Below are 20401 nucleotides of genomic sequence, written 5' to 3'. Positions count from 1 at the left end.
ATATATATATATATATGTTGTAAAAATACAACAGGGGAACTTCAGTAAATCCACAGGAGTTAGTGGTATATAGAAAAAGAAAAAAACTTCAAGTAATGTTATTTTGAAAAGACAGATACAAATATGTTACCAGAGGATTTTTCTTTTTAATGATGGAAGATAATATATTTAGAAATGTAGGGGCACCTTGGTGGCTCAGTACGTTGAGTGTCTCACCTTTGATTTTGGCTCATATCATGATCTCAGGGTCCTGGGATCAAGCTCTACATCAGGCTAAGGGGGGAGCCTGCTTGGAGATTCTCTCTCTCTCTCTCTCTGCCCCTCCACCCACACGCACACACTCTCTCTCTCTCTAAGGAAGTAAATAAATCTTAAAAGAAATGTAGCACAGGAGATGATTCTACTCTCATGACTCATTCAACAGTCATTCCACAAATGGTCATTCCAACCTAAGTGCATATTTAGGTTTGCTAGACACCTTACTAGACACTTGAGACACAATGGGTGGCTGAACAACAATTATTATGCTCCAGGCATTTACAAAAGGACCATATCACTAAGGATTTGGCTGCCTTTATAAAGAGTTTGGACATTATCCTAGCAACACACAGGCATGAGAGAGTTTTAATCAAGAGGATGGTATAATCAAAGTTGTATTTCAGAAACTCACTCTGGATTCATAATAAAGAATGTATATTAGAGTCTCAAGACTTGGAAAGCTTTCTACCTATCCAAGAAAGAAATATTGACTGTTTGAACAAGGTAGTAGAAACAGTTATTTTTAAAAAGTAGATTTTAAAATGAATATATGAATTAAGATTTTTATTCTCAATTAAAAAGAATTGAATAGCCACTGGTATTACATGAGCAAGTGCCTACATTTTTTATGGAATTTATCACCATACATACAATTATGACTTTATACAAGCTGACTTTAAAGTTGCCTTTAAACTCAGAAGTAAAATGTGCTTGTAAACTTTCAAATTAAGGACACTCAACCTGGATCAGGATGACAGGGCTAGTAAGTTCCCCAAGGACTTCTTTAATGGCATCCTGCCCAAAAAAAGATGCAACTTATAAAATAATAATTAAGGAGAGGCTTGTGGGAAATCATGTTCTATGAATAGACAAACATTTTTTTAAGTCTAAGTTCACTTTTGATTTTGAACTTTGGAATAATGATGGGAAAAGTTAAAAGTTTCAAGTTTTCAGAGTGCTATAAGTTCTCTGCTTTAGGACTTTTTTTTTAAATGCTTTATCTGAAGCTGCAGTTAATGATGTCCTCAGCTCTGCAAATTAATCCAATGCTTTTACATCGATGAAAAGAGGTATTGAGAGAGAGATACTGAATGTGTGGATACAGAATCTCAAGGACTATAAACCTTTTTTTTGACTAAATGTTTCATCTCCAGAGTTTCAGGTTGTGAAGGGTCTGCCCCAAATTTAAAAGAATTAGATCAAGGAGAAATTGCCTGTGTGACTCAAGAGTGTGACAACCAAGTTTCTTTGTCTGTCATCACAGAGATTCCTTGAAGCTGAGAAGCCAACCTCTCTCTTTTTGGTAGTTAACATGGCCAAAGAACTATTGTAAAAAGTACAGGAGGAGAACTAATATGCATAATTAAATTACTAAATATGTGTGCATAATAAAAGAAAAATAATCAAGTAAATTAATCAAGGAACACAGCAAAATATTTGATTTTGTCCAAATTTATGCCAGTTTATAATGCTAAAAATCGTTTGTATTCATTTCTGTTATTCCAAAAGAATCTACATAACAAGATTTGTGAGTTTAAGGAAATTAAATTCCAGTATCTGTGCTCATTTAAAAACTGCATACACTTTCAAAAAATTCTTTTTTCCTTCTTCCCTGAAAATTATCTTTTGAGAGAGGGAAAACTATGTTTACCACACTGGTTTGTCTTCTATTTCATTGCTGGTGCTCTTAACCTGATGTTTTTGGTTTTGGTTTTGGTTTTTTTCCTAGATGGCAGGTAAAAGTAATACTCTCATTTCTTTAGAGGGGTTCATGGACAGGTTTTTATACTAATCCTGGAACAAAACAGAAAAAGTTATGCCATCCTGATTAATTGTAAAATCTTCCTCAAACTGAAATCGATGGAGTGACTAACTCTACTTTGTAAGAAAAAGCATTAAAAATACCAGAGACGGGGCGCCTGGGTGGCTCAGTCATTAAGCGTCTGCCTTCAGCTCAGGGTGTGATCCCGGCATTCTGGGATCGAGCCCCACATCAGGCTTCTCCTCTGGAAGCCTGCTTCTTCCTCCCACTCCCCCTGCTTGTGTTCCCACTCTCACTGGCTGTCTCTTCTCTGTCAAATAAATAAATAAAATCTTTAAAAAATAATACCAGAGATATAGTTGAAAAATGAACCTTCCAAGTATGACTTTTATCTGTAAAGAATCTGTCCAATTTCTACCTTAAATGCCTGTATATAATGGTTTCATTTAATAAAGATTTAAATTGATAATGCTGCTACTTTTAAAGGTAAGAATTTGATAGGTTACTACACTTACTAGTGATAATTAGGGGAGGATAGTTCTGTATTTTACTTTGCTCGTTACACAGCAGTTGTTAGGATTGAATGGAAAAACATTTATTAAAATACATATTATCAGTCTTGGGGTACTTGGGTGGCTCAGTCATTTAAGCGTCTGCCTTCGGCTCAGGTCATGATCTCATGATCCTGCAATCCAGCCCAACATCAGGCTCCCTGCTCAGGGAGGAGTCTGCATCTCCCTCTCCCTCTGCCCTTCCCACTGCTTGTGCTCTCTCAATCTCTCTCTCAAATAAATAAATATTTAAAAAATAAAATAATTTTATATTATCAGTCTCAGCTCTGCCATTATTTTATATGACCAAGGAAAATTCACTAATATGTCCAGATTTTAAATTGAGTGATCTAGATGCAAGACGATCTTTACAATTTTTACTTTCATCTTGAAAAAGTTGTATGATTATACAGTGACTTAAAGGGGCTCACCATTTTTACTCTATTTAAAGCACTGATTGATTTTTTTCTAAGTCAACTGTCATAAGCTTGAGGGGAGGGAATAATTGTAGTACCTTTATTTTTTCCGAAATAAAATAGAGATATTTTAAGTGTTGGAAAACTACTAAAACATCCACCACAGAAAATTAGCCAAAAACATAAAAAATTTCAAGTTGTCTTGGAATCCTACACGTAAAAACATACCTGTATTCCAAGAACACAGAAATAAGCCTTATTAGTTTTTAGAAAATCATAGAAATTGAACTTTAATCAATATTCATCACACACAGATGATTATTAAATGATCGTAAGCTCTTACTTGCCTGTATTAGTATTTTTAAATAAAATGAGAAATTTATTATTATTTTTTAGATATTTGAGGAAACATTTTCAAACATCTTTTCCAGTTATATGAATCTATTTACCTATAAAATACTTTCTAAATAACATGTTTTAAATCACATGTGACCTCTATTATAAGTTGCTTTTACAAATTAACAGTGGGCATGATTAAGAATATGACAGCCTTGGGGCACCTGGGTGGCTCCTTCACTTAAGTGGCTGCCTTTTGCTCAGGTCATGATCCCAGGGTCCTGGATTGGAGCCTCACGTTGGTCTCCCTGTTCAGTGGGGAGTCTGCTTCTCCCTTTGCCCCTTTCCCCCACTCGTGCTTTTGCACACACGCTCCCTCTCTCTAATAAATAAAACCTTAAAAAAAAACACCAAAAAACCAATGTGACAGCCTTGCATAACCTGCGTAACATAGAAAAATGGAACAGGCAATGTGCTATGTTTAGAAGTCATTTTAAGAATATTTAATACTGAGGACAGGCTAGATTATGCTATAGTAATAACCTCAGCGTCTCAGTGACTTATGATAGCAAAGATTCATTTCTCACTCATACAACATGTTCGATTACTTGGTAGGTAAACTTCATTCTCTTTTGTCACTCAGGGATCTAGGCCAGTAGAGATTCTACCATCTGAGAATGCCTCCTGTGGAAGGTCTAACCATCATGTTTACTGTTAAGGGGAGTCTTCATGGTGTTCTCACCCTGTACTTCTGTTTCTGCCTGAAAAGTGAACCATATCACCTCTAATCAAGGCCCCCTAGCAAGAAAAAGTCTAATAGTCTCGCCTGACAACAAGGGGGTAGGAAGGCAAAAAGAAACATAGAAGGCGAACATGATGCCTCCCATACAGAACCATGCAGCCTTAGAAGGGAGAAGATGTGTTACATTAAGTCCAAAGCCTTCCCTTAGGGGAGGAGGCTGATTTCAGAGAGGTGAGACCAAAACTTTTGAACATTCCTGCTTAAAATGTTCAGGCAGATCAAAGAGTGGCCATACATGTGGAATTAAAAAAACAAACAAAACAAAATAAGACTAGAGTTACAGTAGAAAAGATATGTTAGGACAAGATTCACATACAGAAAAAAAAGATAGAATCTCCAGTGGGGTTATTCCTTTTCTCAGTTCAGAAAAGGAAAAAAAGAAAAAGAAAGAAAAAGAAAGAAAGAAAGAAAGAAAGAAAGAAAGAAAGAAAGAAAGAAAGAAAGAATAATGAGAGAGGAATGAGAGAGGATGAAGCAGGAGATTGTCCTTTGTAGCTAAAACTATTTATAGATAACCCTTTGGAGAGCACAGTGGTCGAGTGGCAGGGTTAGAAGGTGCAAGTCCTTTTACTATCGCGACATTCAGGAGAAACTGAAGGCCCCGCCACTGGCTAGCACTTAAGTATCTGCAGTGAACTTCGGCATTCACCACTGAAAATGAATAACGGACCTGCATTAAAAAGATAACTCTGATTTCTGTGTAATATATAAAAGGAGGTAATGAAATTAAATCCTTGCCCATTTTATCCAGATTGTGCTGGCCTCAGCTATTTGCCTGGCTTTGGGAAATGATCCAGAAATTAAATGCTGTACCCACAGAGAATTAGAATTAAAACATACCTGAGAAGTCTCTAGGGAGAAGTTCCATCCTCAAAAGTATGGAATTGGTTCCACACAGTGTCTACAACTGTCCATCTTCACTATTGGTCTTATAAAATGTTTTCTCAGTCATTACAATAAAATCTTTAAAATTTTGAAATAAACTAAAAGCTAGGCCATGATGAACTGTCTGTTCCAGCTTTGCTTCTACCAGGCTATGTGTCTGATGAAGTCAATTCATCTCTCTGAAGTCAGCCTTCCTGACTTCCATAGCTGCCTTCCTAAAGGTCTCTTAAGTTATGTTTAGATCTCTCAGCTTTTGGCTATCTGTCTGTTCATAGTTTCAGTCACTCACATGATAATGATTATGAACTAGAGCTTTGCATTGCCTTCTTTCTCTCTATCCTTAGCTAGCTTGTGGAAAACTTTCCCCACTGATCCTCTCTGCCTTATGGCTACAGTGCTTGACTCATGCTATCCTCTATTTCCTCTATTTAGCCAAAATATTTTATACCACAGTCTTCTTCAAGGCAAGGAGTGAGTGGCCTCGTCCACCGATCTATTAGGAGGTTTTCCTAGCACATCTAGCACTTCCATTTGGGCTGTGTTACTAACTGGGTTATCTAATAAACTAACTTGCATTAAACTTGCTATACTTATGGCTGAAGTTATAATAAAGCATTTTAGCATAGACTTCACTCTAAATCCAGAGGGGTGAATATTAGACATCCCTCACACCTGAACCTGTCAGTAAGGGAAAAAGGTTTTGCCAGATTAGTTTTAGTTTTCTCCACAAGGATTCCCCATTTTCATAACCTACTCTGTCCAGATCTTGTCCCTCTTTGCTGCCCTGTGGAAGGAAGTCAGTAAAGGTAACTCCCGTTTATCAAGTGCCATGCTGTCATAACACATCTTGACAGCAATGCCTGTCTGTGACCACAGGGTAAGGTAAGGGCCTGACCTATAGGTGATGGTGAGCCTTCCCTTGAAGAGGAAAGAAGAAATTTTCTATGTCATCTATGGAATCAGAAAGTCTTGAAAGAGGAATCAGAAATTTTAAATGGGGGCTTTAATACATCAGATTGATAAACAGGAAATCTTCAGTTCTCTTTGAAAATCCTATCTTTGCATCTGAATTCTGGGGAGTTAAAACCCCTCTAAGGATTATTAAGAAATGAATTTATGGCGATGCCTGGGTAGCTCAGTTGGTTAGGCATCTGACTATTGATTTTGGCTCAGGTAATAATCGCAGGATCATGAGTTTGAGCCCAGTGTCGGGCTCTGCACTGAGCATGGAGCCTGCTTAAGATTCTGTCTCTCCCTCTCCCTCTGTCCCTCCCCCACCCCTCTCCCCCTCTTAAAAAAAAAAAAAGATAGAGAAAGAAAAAGAAATGAATTTATGAATACTTTCACCATGTTTCTATGACCAGCGGCTAGATATGGGGAGTCCATGAATACAAGTGACCTCCCTTTTACAAGCCAACTGATCTACTTGCATGCAATAGCTCAAGGTTTTCTCTTTTGTTAGTTCTAAGTCTTTAGTAAAGTTTTGCCTAAATGATCCATTCTAACATCTCTCAGTTACGGACTCTTTGGGAAAAATATTCAATTGACCACTTAAGGAGGAGAACCTACAGGGACAAGAGTACCCCCTTAGGCCTGTGTTGTAGGAACAGCATTAATAATCATAGTTAAAGTATCCTGGACATTCTACTAAGTTTTATCTCCTTTAATTTTACCAACAACCCTAATGGATAATAATATTAATAAGCCCATTAGTGGATGAGAAAACTAGGGCACAGGAAATTTAAGTAATTCATTCAAAGTCACATAGGTCATAAGCAGTAGAGGGCAGAGCCTCAGAAGGAAGTGAACCTTATTTGGGAATGCTAGATTCAACTGTCTTTCCAATATAGTGGTTCTCCTTTGCTGCACTGAGTATCCTCAGTTTGATTTTACTAAAGAAGAGAGTGGGCTTCCACACATCCAAACACTAACTTACTGAGCTTGGTTTTATGGCTCTCCCATTGCCCTCTTAGCCAATATAATACCCTCCTAATATTGTGATCACACAATTAGGATAAATTACAGAGCTATCACAATCAATGTTGGAATCTGATTAATTATGTGTAATTTCCATGAATGCCTTACTTTTTCTACATTCTGTTTCCTCTCAAATGTCTCAAATTGATGGAAAGATTCTTGGGTTTTATTTATTTATTCATCGAAGTAACTGCTTTCACTCTCCAGGTAAAGAATGCCCTCCAAAAAGTATTTGTTTATTTTATCCAGTCAGCTACTTTCAAAAGATCAGTCTTTATCAAGAAAATGATAAGTGAATTAATAAATCATAATATTTTCTGGAATAGTCTACTTATTCTATGAAAAGAACAAAGTTAATAGTGTTGTCTTTGAAAGGTTAGGTAGAACACAAACGAATGAAGAACAATTTAGCAGACACTTTGAAGGACTAATGCATACTGGAAAAGTTGCATAGCTTTCTCTTTATCCTATACTTCAAGTCAACTTGATAATCTGTTAGCTGTGTAACACCCTCCTAGTCTAAATTCAAGAAGTGTGAGGGTTTTTTCATAACCCTCACCTCTTGAGAAATGTCAGAGGATAGAGAGTAAGAGAGAGACACTTTTCAAAGATTGAAAAAGGAACCTTTGGGCACTGTTCTAAAGGCGGTAATAAGGCCAGAAACAACAGGGTCAGCCTGTCTTTGTAATTCAGGCTCATCTGGACAGGAAAGCTGAAGAGGATGAAATCAGAAGAAAAAAGAAATGAAAACATTCTAGTGTTCTCATGTATAATTTCAAAAGAAATCTCCATCTTCAAATGGCATTTAGTATGGGATCAAGTGAAATCAACAACACTAAAAAGCAATCAGTGTCTGTTACCCAAACCCTTAGATCCCTATCTTGAAAAACTTGTGTCTGAGAAAATATTTTGTTGATAATGACTGTCCCTTATGAGTACAGATTGCTTCCTCAATACTTCTCTTGAGTTTCCATAATTTATAGAAAAGGATACATGAGTTAGTTGGGAAAAGAATAAGCTTAGTCTCTTTTTTTGGTCTTTAAGAACTGAGTCATTATTTGAGTGAAAGATGGATGTCTTAAGGTGATACTTAAATCATTGTAACTATTGGCCGTATCTTTATTACTAATATTGGTTTATGAACAGATCATGGATAGAGCAACTTGTTGGAATCAACAGTAAGAGACAAAGACATTGAGTTTTTCAGGAAGAATTAGTTGTTTCATGTTTTGAAAACCCAATAGAACTGTTAAAGAACTTGAAAACTGTTTTTTGCTTTTTGGAGGTTTCACAGCAAATTAAAGAAGCTATAACCATTTTCTACACACTCCCCACCCCAGTAGCAATAGTTCTTTTAGTTTAATATCTTTTTGGTTTTTGGACTTGGTACCAAAAGATCAGGGGCTCTACTAAGTTTCCTTACAATTCTATGAATATATTGCCAAGTTTAGGCCAGGTTGTTGGATTTGTATTCACTCACTGATGGGGTTTTCTAAAGTTGTAGGCAGTTTTTATAATATATACTCCTAACTCCAATCTATCCAGAAACAAATAATATTTGGGGGGAATCCTGGTCAAACAGGTAACAGAACCTTCGTTTTGATTAAAACTGCAAAGGGAGAAAGAGACAACAGTACAGGTTGCTATTTCCTTCATGACATCTCATAGCTTATAGATGCCCATTTCCCACCAATGGAATTTTTTTTTTAAAGTAAGAAATATATGTCTGTAATTTGTGCTTTGTTGTTTACATCCTATTAAATATGTTTCTATAGTTGGCCTAAAAAGTTATATCATATGTAACTATGAACTAGGAAGTATTTATGAAATTTGTAGAAGAAATTAGAAAGCCTTCTGTCAGATCTTTCTTAAAATGAAATTTAAGATTTTCATGCATGGATAGTAGATGTGAAGGATGAAGAATCAAAAATAACACCCCCAAAAATGTCTGTGATCTAGCATAAATAGGGCATAAATATATAGGAAAATCAATAAGTAAGAATGGACATTTTGATTTCAGGAGTATGGCATCAGAAGTTACTCCTCCAGGGCACCTGGGTGGCTCAGTCTATTGAGTGTTGGCTCTTGGTTTCAGCTTGGGTCATGTCCTGAGATTAAGCCTTGCATAAGGCTTCAACCTCTGTGTGGAGTCTGCTTGTGATTCTTTCCCTTGGGAGAGACAATCCCTTGGGATTCTCACCCCTCTCCCTGTTTGTGCATGCTCATGCACATGTTCTCGCTCTTTAAAGTAAATAAATAAAATCTTTAAAGAAAAAAAAAAAGTTACTCATCCATGAATCCATATCACCCAGCCACCCTAGCTTGTGGTTTCCTTTTTGTACTATCCTCAATTCACGCTGGCCTTCAGTTTCCTGCCGCAGGTATTTTGCACTTCCTATTTTCTCTGTCAAAACTGTTCTTCTCAAATATACTTGACACTACTCACCCTTCTCACCTTTCAGGTATCAATTTACATGTTATCTCTTCAGAGGTCTTCCCTAAATATCATATCCTAATTAGCTTTCCACTCCCTTTATTCTCTATGACAGCAAACATTGTTTTGCTGCCAGCATAGCAATTCTTGCCATCTGTAATTATGTTCTTTATTTTCCTAATAATTGTTTATACCTCTCTCCCACTACACTATAAACTTTAGGAGGCAGAGACTTTGCCTAACTTGCTGACTTTTATGCCTGAAACTTTGTACCTGAAAGGATTTCCATAACTATGTGTTCAATGAATGAGTATGCATGTGAATTAGACCCTAATATGAAACTGACCAAGTGGTATCATTCCATATATCAAAAAACAGAGTATAGCACAATGTTCCCACACAAGTAAAGGCATTGTTACAGGTATCTCCAATTCCAGAAAAATCATCTGGTAAGCCTATTTCCTGTTTTCCCTCTGAATTATTAATTCTCTCTGATATTTGAACTATATTTTTTTTTGTATTTTCTGGGTTGCTTGATGTGCTTTTTAATATATATATATATAATATGTATATAAAAATGTATAAATACACATATTATTCTTATAATAACATTTAACATAAGACCTACTTTCTTGATGCATTTTAAATGTATAATATATTACTGTTGACTATGGGTACAATGATGTAAAGCAGATCCCAAGAGTTTATTCAGCTTACTTAATTGAAACTTTGTGCCTATTTTTTTAGTTATTCTCCATTTTTCCCTGTTCCCTTCCCCTAGATAATCACCATTCTACTCTTTGATTTTGTAAATTTGACTATTTTCAATACCTCAGATAAGGGGGATCACACAGTACTTGTCTTTCTATAACTACCTTATTTAACTCAGCACAAAGTCCTCAAGGTTCATCCATGTTGTAGAATGTGATGATTAGAATCCCCTTCCTTTATAAGGCCCAATAATATATCCTATATGTATATGCCACATTTTCTTTATCCTTTCAACTGTTGATGATTATTTAGGTTACATTCACATCTTGGCTGTTACAAATAATGCTGCATTGAACATAACAGTGAATATATCTCTTCAAGATCCTGATTTCAATCATTTTGGATAAATACCCCAAAGTGGGATTGCTGGATCATACAATAGTTCTATTTTTAATTTTGTTTGAAAACTTCATACTGTTTTCCCTAGTGCCTGCACCATTTTGCATTCCCACTAACAGTATGCCATGGCTCCAATTTTTCCACATCCTTGCCAATACAGACTGTTTTTGTTTTTGTTAATAGTCCCATGCTGAGAAGTGTGATGTGATATCTCTTGTGATTTTAATTTGCATTTTCCTAATCAGTGACACTGAGCATTTTTTCATATACCCATTGGCCATTTATATGTTTTTGTTGTTTTGGGGTTTTATTTTGGTTTGTTTGTTGGAGAAATGTCTATACAAGTCCCTTCCTTGCCGTTGAGGTTTTCTTTGGAGAACGGTGGCATGGGGGATTACAGAATTCTGAGAATTCCACACAATCCACTGTGGAAGAGAGACCCAAGAAACTGCAAAGCTCCATTTTTGAGAGGAATCTTATTTCTAACACTTAGAGATGAAGAGAAAAGAACCTCTCTATGTTTATTATTCTTAACATTGCAACAGAGTGCTACTTTCAGCTTCTAATTGTCTTTTGTACTATTTTTGATCCCCTGACACAGGCAAAGGGAGAAATTAGCTATGAGGAAGTACTACGAGCTCAAAGTTCTCATTAGCAACTCAAACCAAGCCAGTATCCATCATATCAAACTTGGCTGTAGGTCCTTTGAGGGGTGAGATTAATTATGTCACTGAATGACTCAGTTCCTGGTTTTATGCCATCTTCTTCAGACACGCAGGGTTTATGCTAGTGGGATATATGCAGATTTTTAGCACCATTTTTTTTTCCCCTCATCTAACCTTTTTTGGGTGATGTCAGTTTTCTGACATCAGATATAGGATGTTTTATTCATTAGTTGTTAGTTATAATAGTTTCTGAAATCTGATAATTTGAAACCTGTTAATGCACTTTCAAAGAGAAGTGTTTTTCAATATCCTTATTTTTTTATTTTATTTTATTATTATATTATGTGAGTCACCATACAGTACATCCCCGGATTCCAATGCAAAGTTCGATGCTTCATTAGTTGCGTATAACACCCAGTGCACCATGCAATACGTGCCCTCCTTACTACCCATCACCAGTCTATCCCATTCCCCCACCCCCCTCCCCTCTGAAGTCTTCAGTTTGCTTCTCATAGTCCATAGTCTCTCATGTTTCATTCCCCCTTCTGATTACCCCCCCTTTCCTTATCCCTTTCTTCCCCTACCGATCATCCTAGTTCTTATGTTCCATAGATGAGAGAAATCATATGATAATTGTCTTTCTCTGCTTGACTTATTTCACTTAGCATTATCTCCTCCAGTGCCGTCCATGTTGCAGCAAATGTTGAGAATTCGTTCTTTCTGATAGCTGAGTAATATTCCTGTATATATGGACCACAGCTTCTTAATCCAGTCATCTGTTGAAGGGCATCTCGGCTCCTTCCACGATTTAGCTATTGCAGACAATGCTGCTATGAATATCCTTATTTTTATTAAGAAAGTAAATATTCAGATGTTGGTTTTCATCATCCTGACCCACAGAAGTTATTCTTTCTGTGATTATCTCAGGATGGAAAGATACATGGGTGAAACAAGAAATATTTAATACTGTTGATCATATGCTTGGCAAGAAGAGAAACCAGAAATAGAGTATCATAGAAGTTTTACAATCCTGGGGTCAAGTTACCATGGTTATATCTTCTAAGTATATACCAGCATTCATTTTCTTCCTGCCGAATTCATACAATTTTTTTCAAGAACTTTCTAATTCTAGTGGCTGTACTCAACTATTTTTCACTGCTTTGCAGAAAAAACAATGTCAGTGAGAAAGAAACAGGACAGCCACATATTCACCACTCTCATTTACTCCCTTTCGTTATTTTTGCCAAACTTAATAATACCTGTCACTAAAGATGGAATTTTTTATCCCTGTGATTTTGTTCAGTGTCTTTGGGATAAATAATTTGATTGCAACATCCTTCCTAGGAAGTACTTATATGATACATCTTCAGTCACCGCTGACATTTGTCACATGTAAGTTTTCTGCATGTATTTACCCCTGAATTTTATTCAAATTATTTGATGCTAAGAGTCTTATTTGACCTGTAGCTCCCAATTTAGATAGACTTTTGAAAAAGAGACAAGCTTGAACTGTACTAGTAATCCTTATTTTTTGTGGTAAAGAATGATTGAAATTTAGAGCTAATATTTTACACCTTTTTGTTCAATGACCATCTTTGAACACATCTTTCAATATCAGCTCCTTTCTCAAGGACATAAACTAGCCTTTTTCCTCTTATGAAGCAATTCTAGCTTTAATTGTTCATTATCATCTTCCATATAGCAATGTCCCCCAAAATGTGAGACCGACGCATAGTTTATATATATACAATGATTGATAAAAATCACCTGCATATTATATTAATACACACTGTATATTTTTAACATAATGATTAGTAATTGTCTTGTGATGCAATATGTCACACCTTAAATTCTAAAATAATTTTTTAAAAGCCTGAAACTACCTCACATCTTAATTAGGCAGCTTCCAGTTCACTAATTCTAGTACTTTGTCTCTTTTGCTTAGTACAAATGACTGACTTATTTTAGATTACATTTTTTTCAGGGAACTTTCTTTTTTTTCCATGTTAACTTGATTTTGAAATTCTCCCAATGTTCTTGAAAAAATTAATCTCAATTTTATTTTGTCGTCTTTTCATGTATGTTCTGTTATGTCCAGAGCCAACATCTTCTATAGCCATCCTGTCACCAACTTCTATTTTAAAGAAAACATCTAATATACACTTGTTTTGATAATGCCAGGCTCCCTCTTTTGTTTCCCTCCCCCCGCACACACACATATGTTAACAAAAAAATATATTAAAAAAATAAAAAATTAAATAAGGAAGAAGCAAAGATAACTGACTGACTTATTTTTCCTTTCTGACTGTCCACCAGATCAGTTACTAAAGGTGAAGTTTTTAGTAAGTCAATGAAAGCTCTACAAGGCTGGTAGCAGAGGGAAAAGACAATAAAAGGATGCCTACAATGAATTGGATATATGTTGCCTAAGAGCTGTACCAGGCTTATTTCTTTCACCTGCTTATACAAAACAAAACTGGACTTACAAAGATAAATGTTATTATTAAATCTAAAATTTATTATCAGAATCAGTAAACTTTAAATTATTATGAGCTTCTAACCTGCCAAACCAGGAACAAGAGGATTTACCTGTAGGTTCTCTTTAGTAGCTATCCCTCTTAGAGTATTCATTCAAGTTTCCTTTTAAAAAGCATTAACTAGCCCTAAAGCAAGGTAAATAAAGGGGACCAAAATCTCAGAAGATGAATATAATATGCATTTTCTCGTTGGTTGAGAACCATGGCCCCGAAACATTCTGGCACAAAGGAATCATGGTCACCCTGTATTTTCATCCTCTTCCTGACTTTCAGTTGTTTGTCTCTAAATTTACCCTAAGGATAGATGTGAAATACAAAGGATTGAAAAAAGTCATAAATTTTTAAGTGAAGTATTAAGTGTTTTTTGCATTTGTGTTGCAACTATTGCAAAAATGCCAGTAGTCTTAAGACAACCAAGAAGAGGCAGCAGTGAAATAGCACGAAGTACAAATCCTTGCATCTATTTACCCAGTTTCATTTCTTTGCCTTTTATATATTTCTCCCTAAATAATTATGATATAAATGCACTTGTTTGTCATTATTGATAACAAAATTCCAGAATATTACAGGCTGCTTAGAAGAAAGAGAAAGATGAAGAGAAGATACTAATAAAAAAAATCAGAAATTATGAACAAGGAGAGGAGTTTGCAAAAAATAAAAAGTCATCAACTTTTTCCTTTATAGTTAGTTAACCTTCCCAATAGCATGAGAGATTTGCTAGGTCAAAAACATCTTGGCTTATGGTGATATGATGGGGCAGATGAAAGTGTGTCATATAATTCATTGTAACTGTCTACAAATCACTACACAATAGCATCAAAGTTTCAAAAGTCTCTCCTCTGTGGTTTTTAAATATCATTATTCTCAAAGAAGTTTCTATATGCTTCTCTGAGGTAATGACAGTGCTGTCAAGTTTTAGAGACATTTCTGTATTATTTCAAAAATGGTAATTTCTGATTTTCTATTAAAGGATTTTTACTACATTATGCAAAAACATCTTATTATTGCTTTGCATTTGCCACCACTAGATTTTCCTACCTTCCTTCTTTCAGATATGTTGAATTGCCTTCAATGTTGGTACTATATTTTTTGAAGAAAAATTTTGCTTCTTCAAGTTCAGTCATCCTTAAGTAGAGTTGTGTGTCTTTTTTAAAGCAAGCTCTAATATTTTTCTCTTTCAAATTTTGCTTCAAATGGGAGAGGAAGCAGGCCTTTACAGAGTGCTTTTTCTCTCCTTTCTTTTTTTCCGACATCAACTTCAGCTGCTTATATCTTGATGGATCAAACTACTGGTCACTCACATTTCACAATTTAGAAGAGAAAAAAAAAAGTGAGCAATTATAGGACCTGGGCTCCCCACAACAGCTCTATATCCAACCAGTGACATGTCCCTTCACTTATTGTCTAATAATGCAAGTATCAATCAGAAAGCTCATGACATGTATGGAAACCTTACTGAGAGGCATACAGAATACATTGTTAGTTTCTCCTCCCTAATATACATACTTTCCAACAAATCAATCTTCACACATATCACTGATTTTTGTTTGTAAACACTGATTTTGGTAAAAAGAGCTTTTGTGTCATTTCATGATGGATCACAAATCCTAGACAACAGGGTAGGTCAAATATCTCAGTTTCATTTCACAGAATCTTGCATTTATATCTTGCCCATGCTCTATCCAACCCTTAACTTATCCCACTGTTTTTCCTATATTGGAATAATCCTCATTACTTCTCCAATTTTTTTTTTCCTATCCCCCAAGTTCTCCCGGCTCTTTGACAACCAGCACCCAGAGATCACGCACTTCTTGAAACTGCGGCAGAACCTAATCATTGTCACACTTTACGCATACAGTACAAATGACCTAGTTTTGGTAATTAACTCAATTGCAGGATCCCTCATTTCTATATATCTGTAGTATATATAGCCAGTATCCAGTAAATGCTGTGAACGTGATTAATCTATTCAAATAAATTACTTCCTAACATTATTTTTGGAGTAACAGTTAACAACTTTAAACTGCTGTGCCATATCTACTTGCTCAATCTATAATCTAAAGCTTTTCACAAAAGTTATAAGAGATGGAATGGTAAAGTACAAAATGTTTAAAAGCTTTTTAAGGTGTCATGTCTGTTTACAGTGTTATACAGCATCCTTCAAGATTATACAGTTTTGTGAGATTCTCTAATGTCTAAGGAGGGAGCCCTCACCACTTAGATTCTATCGTAGTAATAACACAAATATGATCGAAACTGAACTTTCAAAAGAATGTTCTAAAGAAATAACTGTTATTTGGTTTTACTTTTCAAATACAAAAGAGGATAAATCAAGCAAAAATATGCTACAAGATGATGAACGTGACTCAAAGTTTTGAAACTCTCCTGATTTATTTATTATATAGAAAATTGATTAGCATGACTGGCACAGATTAAATTATCCTATGTACCCCCAAATTTAAATACTCTTCAGATCCTCAGAAGAATTCTGAAAAGTATGAGTGAGGAACTCATGTTCAATGATAATAACATTCCAACACCAAAGAGATAAATGGAGCAGCTAAGATAAACAAAGTTTATCCTACTCTATCCCATTTCCTTTGCACTATTCTCAAATAACTAAAGTTGTGGAAATAAAATCTTGACTTAAGTAAAAATACGGGTATCTTTTACTTCTATTGCATTTTCTAAACAATTTAATTAAATAAAATAGAAATTTGCAGCACTCCAAAAAATACCAAATGGAATATGCTGAAATTTAAGAAATGTGTTACTTCCTTGGTAGATTTCCATATGTTCCCCCCTTCCTCTTATTGGTCATTCTTACAATTTTTTCAGTGAGTCAAGGACAACAAAATATACACAAGGAAACAGACTAGCTAGACAGCAATATAGGTTTAAAAAAAATAAAAAAAAAAAAAAGAAGAAGAATAGAATCCCAGCCCAGTGGTGTGGAAGTGAGGCAGGTACTGGTTCTGCTAATTTGGCTAGAGAGTAGAACATCAACCCAAATTCAACAAATAAACTAAAGAAAGAAAAAAAAATAGGCTAGTTGAAAAATGATAATAAATATGCATAGGATAAATAAAAAGTTGCCAGATATTCTGACATTAAAGTGTCAAGATGACTTCCCCCTCGCCCCCCCAAGCCCAGGATTTGCTAGGCAGCTCATCATTTAAATGGTTCTCAGTAGTGATATTTTACTGTGCCAGGTGTCCACATCCCAGTATAGTTGCAGCATCAGAAGATGGATTTTATGGGTATATTAAGTTATGCATGAAACAAACAAAAAAAGAGAGCCTACTTAATCATTTTGAACTATAAATTATGTATAGATTTGGGTTACCTGTGCCTCAGAGCTGGAGATCTGCTGGAAACTCTGGTATCATAGCTTTCTCCATCCTTCACACTATCTCTCTTGACTTATTTGCTTAAATTTCCTCTTGAGATCATCCTTTTCTCCTCGTTAAGTTGTAAGGAAGGACAAAACAGCTCATAATACATTTGTACGTGCTATGGAGACTGTTTTCTCCCCTTTCTCCCTTTCTTTCCCTATTGATTTTGTGTTAAAATTATTGAAAATGAGACTCTTACCTAAATTCGAAAAATCTTACCCATTCTGATCCTCGTTGCCATTGGTGAGATCACATAATACAACTATGGCTGTGGGAGCCTTTCCTAAAAACAGGGGTGCAAGTACAGATCTCTCATAAACTGGAAGTTACTCAAATTTCATGTTGATTAGTCTACTCTCACAAGGAGAGAAGACATCAGACACTGTAGAAGCCAATTTGCAAGAACACAATTTGTAAGCATAAGCTTATTACATTTTATTGGATTATTTATCTGGCAGGATAAATGCAACAATTATTTATTCAAACAACTGTCTTCTAATAGGCTTATGATTTACCAATAACTGATAAAATATATAAAAGTGACTATAAGACATATATCAAAATATCAGTAGTGGTTATCTTCAGGTGTGAGGGATACATTTTTGAATACTTTTTGATATAATTTGTCTGTGCTTTCTAAATATTTTATATTGACTGTACTTTTCAAAAAATATAAAAGATTATGTACACCATGATACATATACATACACAAACACATGTATACACATATTATGATGCACAGAACCCTTAAGCCAAATAATATATATTCTTCATTTTAATTTACTTTAAAGTGATACTCCACTTTTCCCACTTATAAACATATAGAAACAATGCCCACCTTGTCTAGCATGTTTCACCACTAAATACTCATCTATGAACAGTGCTCCAAGGTTTAATCCTTTTAACAAGGGCTATGTCAGAATCTAAAACCATGTTAGAATATGTTTGAAAGCATTTCTTGGCAAGTCTTCATTTAAAAACACTTACAAAAATGGAAATTTTTCTTTAATATTAAATCTTCATCCATTCTGTAACATATGAGATGTATTTCAATGAGATTCAATCTTAGAAAATGCATGGGCTAAAATGTTTGTCTTGCATGATAACTATGTTATCTCTTCACCTGCCATTTAGTGCAGCCATGACATTCAGGTGGGAGCCAAAAACAAGAGGAAAAAGCTTCTTCCTGGCTTTTCCGATCTTTTCCCCCACCATTGATATTCAGCCATATTCCATACATTTAGTTCAGAAACAAGACCAAATGTTTTTTAAAAATAGATAATCTAGTTGAAATGTGTCTGAGGCACAAAAGCACAGGTTACTAACATAATGATGGTCCTCTAACAGCATATGCATTGTGAATTCTTGAAACTTTGGTGCTTGAGTCTGTAATATTTCTCATGATTCTTACATTCATGATGGTCAATCCACCAACTTCTAGAATTGTGGTAAAAACTATCTATGAAGGGGGTGCCTGAGTGGCTCAGTTGGTTGAGAGCCCCACTCTTGGTTTCAGCTCAGGTCATGATCTCAGGGTGGTGAGATTAAGACCTGTGTCAGACTTTGCATTCACATGGAGCCTGCTTGAGATCCTTTCTCTCTTCCCCTCTGCTCCTTCCCCTGCTGACACTCTCTCTCTCTCTCTCTCTCTCTCTCTCTCTCATAAATAAATAAAATCTTAAAAAAAACCCAATCTATGAAGGTATTCAGTAGGTTGATGAACGATGCTGAAATACCTAGTTCATTTCGACGGTGAGAAATTTTCACCTCTAAAAATCAGCCAATTCCCAAACTACACAATGTAATCATTCAGATTTTTTTCTAAAAAGCCTTACTATAGAACCATAGATGTCTAGTATTAAATATATTACACTGATGGTTTTTTAAAAATAAAATAAACTTCTTATCTAACAGAATTTCTTTCCAGCCTATTTTCAGATAGTACATCAAATCATGAACTTGAAAAAAGCACAAAGTATTACATATGTTGCTAAACCTATTGCTACTGTAATTGCTTCTCTTTCTGACAGAAGTTAAGTGTGATCCACAAAAGGAGTATCATTTTACTTAAGTATTGCTGGCTTCTTAAAATGTTATTTCTGTCCATTAATTTTAAGGAACAACTTAATATGCGGCTAGAAAAGACACATTCAGATTAATAAACAATAAAACACTAAAAAGAAAGTTTAAAGACTGGTCTTTTACTCGGGCTTATTGTACAATGAATGGATGCCTTACTCTCTTTAACTGAAAGTTGTAAAGAATTTCTGGTTTAATTTCGGAAATAGAATGGCCTTTGGAATCTGTACCTGGCTCATATCACAGCGTCACACTTACTACTGTTCTTGAACCTTTGGTGCTTGAGTCTATAATATTTTTCATGAATCTTACACATGATGGTCAATCAACGACTCCGAACATATTATTTACTACATTGCCACTCAAATGTTTCATCTGAATCAGGTCATTATAATACATACTTTTTAAGTTATTGTGAAGATTAAATAACAACACTGTATAGCATAATTGCACAGCATAATTACATCTTCTAAAAATCTAGTTTTGTTTCTCTTGTTTCACTAAAGAAATCTTTTACTGTTCACTAAAAAAAAGCCATTAGAACTAAAGATGATAAGTCATGTGCTTCCTTTTTATTTATTTCTTTATTTATTTTTGTTTTTTAAGGTTGGCTATTTTTTGTCTCAGGGGCCAATGATATTTAGATAAATAGCAATGGGACATTTTGTGTTACTGTCGGGAAAGACAATATTGTAAAAATTATAAATTTTCTAGAAATTAATTTATCAGTGTCCCCTAATTACACACAAAATGACAGCATTTTTTTTCATTAGACTGATAAGCTGATTTTAAAATTTACAAGGAAGTACAAAGTACTTTTGGGAGAATTACTCTACTCTGTATCGAAAGAATATTATACAAGTAAAATAATTAAAACAGCAATGTATTGCTGGAGTGTTAGAAAAAAATATAGCAGTGAATCAAGAGAGAGTAGCAAGAAATAAACATGTGCATATGTACAAATGCAACATATGACAAAAGTGGTGCTCCAGAAAAGAGATTAAATAAATAATATGGGGATGCTTGATTATCCATACCAGAAATATTAAAATGCATATGTTTCTCACACCATACTTAAAAGTAAATTTTAAATTTATTAAAGAACTTAAATGTAAAAGGCATAGCTGTAAATATTTTCAAAGAAAATATAGAAAAAATATTTTTGTGACCTTAGAGTAAGAAATTATTTAACAA

Source organism: Ailuropoda melanoleuca, chromosome 4 (assembly GCF_002007445.2).
Source record: "Ailuropoda melanoleuca isolate Jingjing chromosome 4, ASM200744v2, whole genome shotgun sequence".
NCBI classification, from domain to species: Eukaryota; Metazoa; Chordata; class Mammalia; order Carnivora; family Ursidae; genus Ailuropoda; species Ailuropoda melanoleuca.
The sequence above is the reverse complement of the archived record's forward strand: the minus strand, read 5'-3'. Positions refer to the sequence as shown.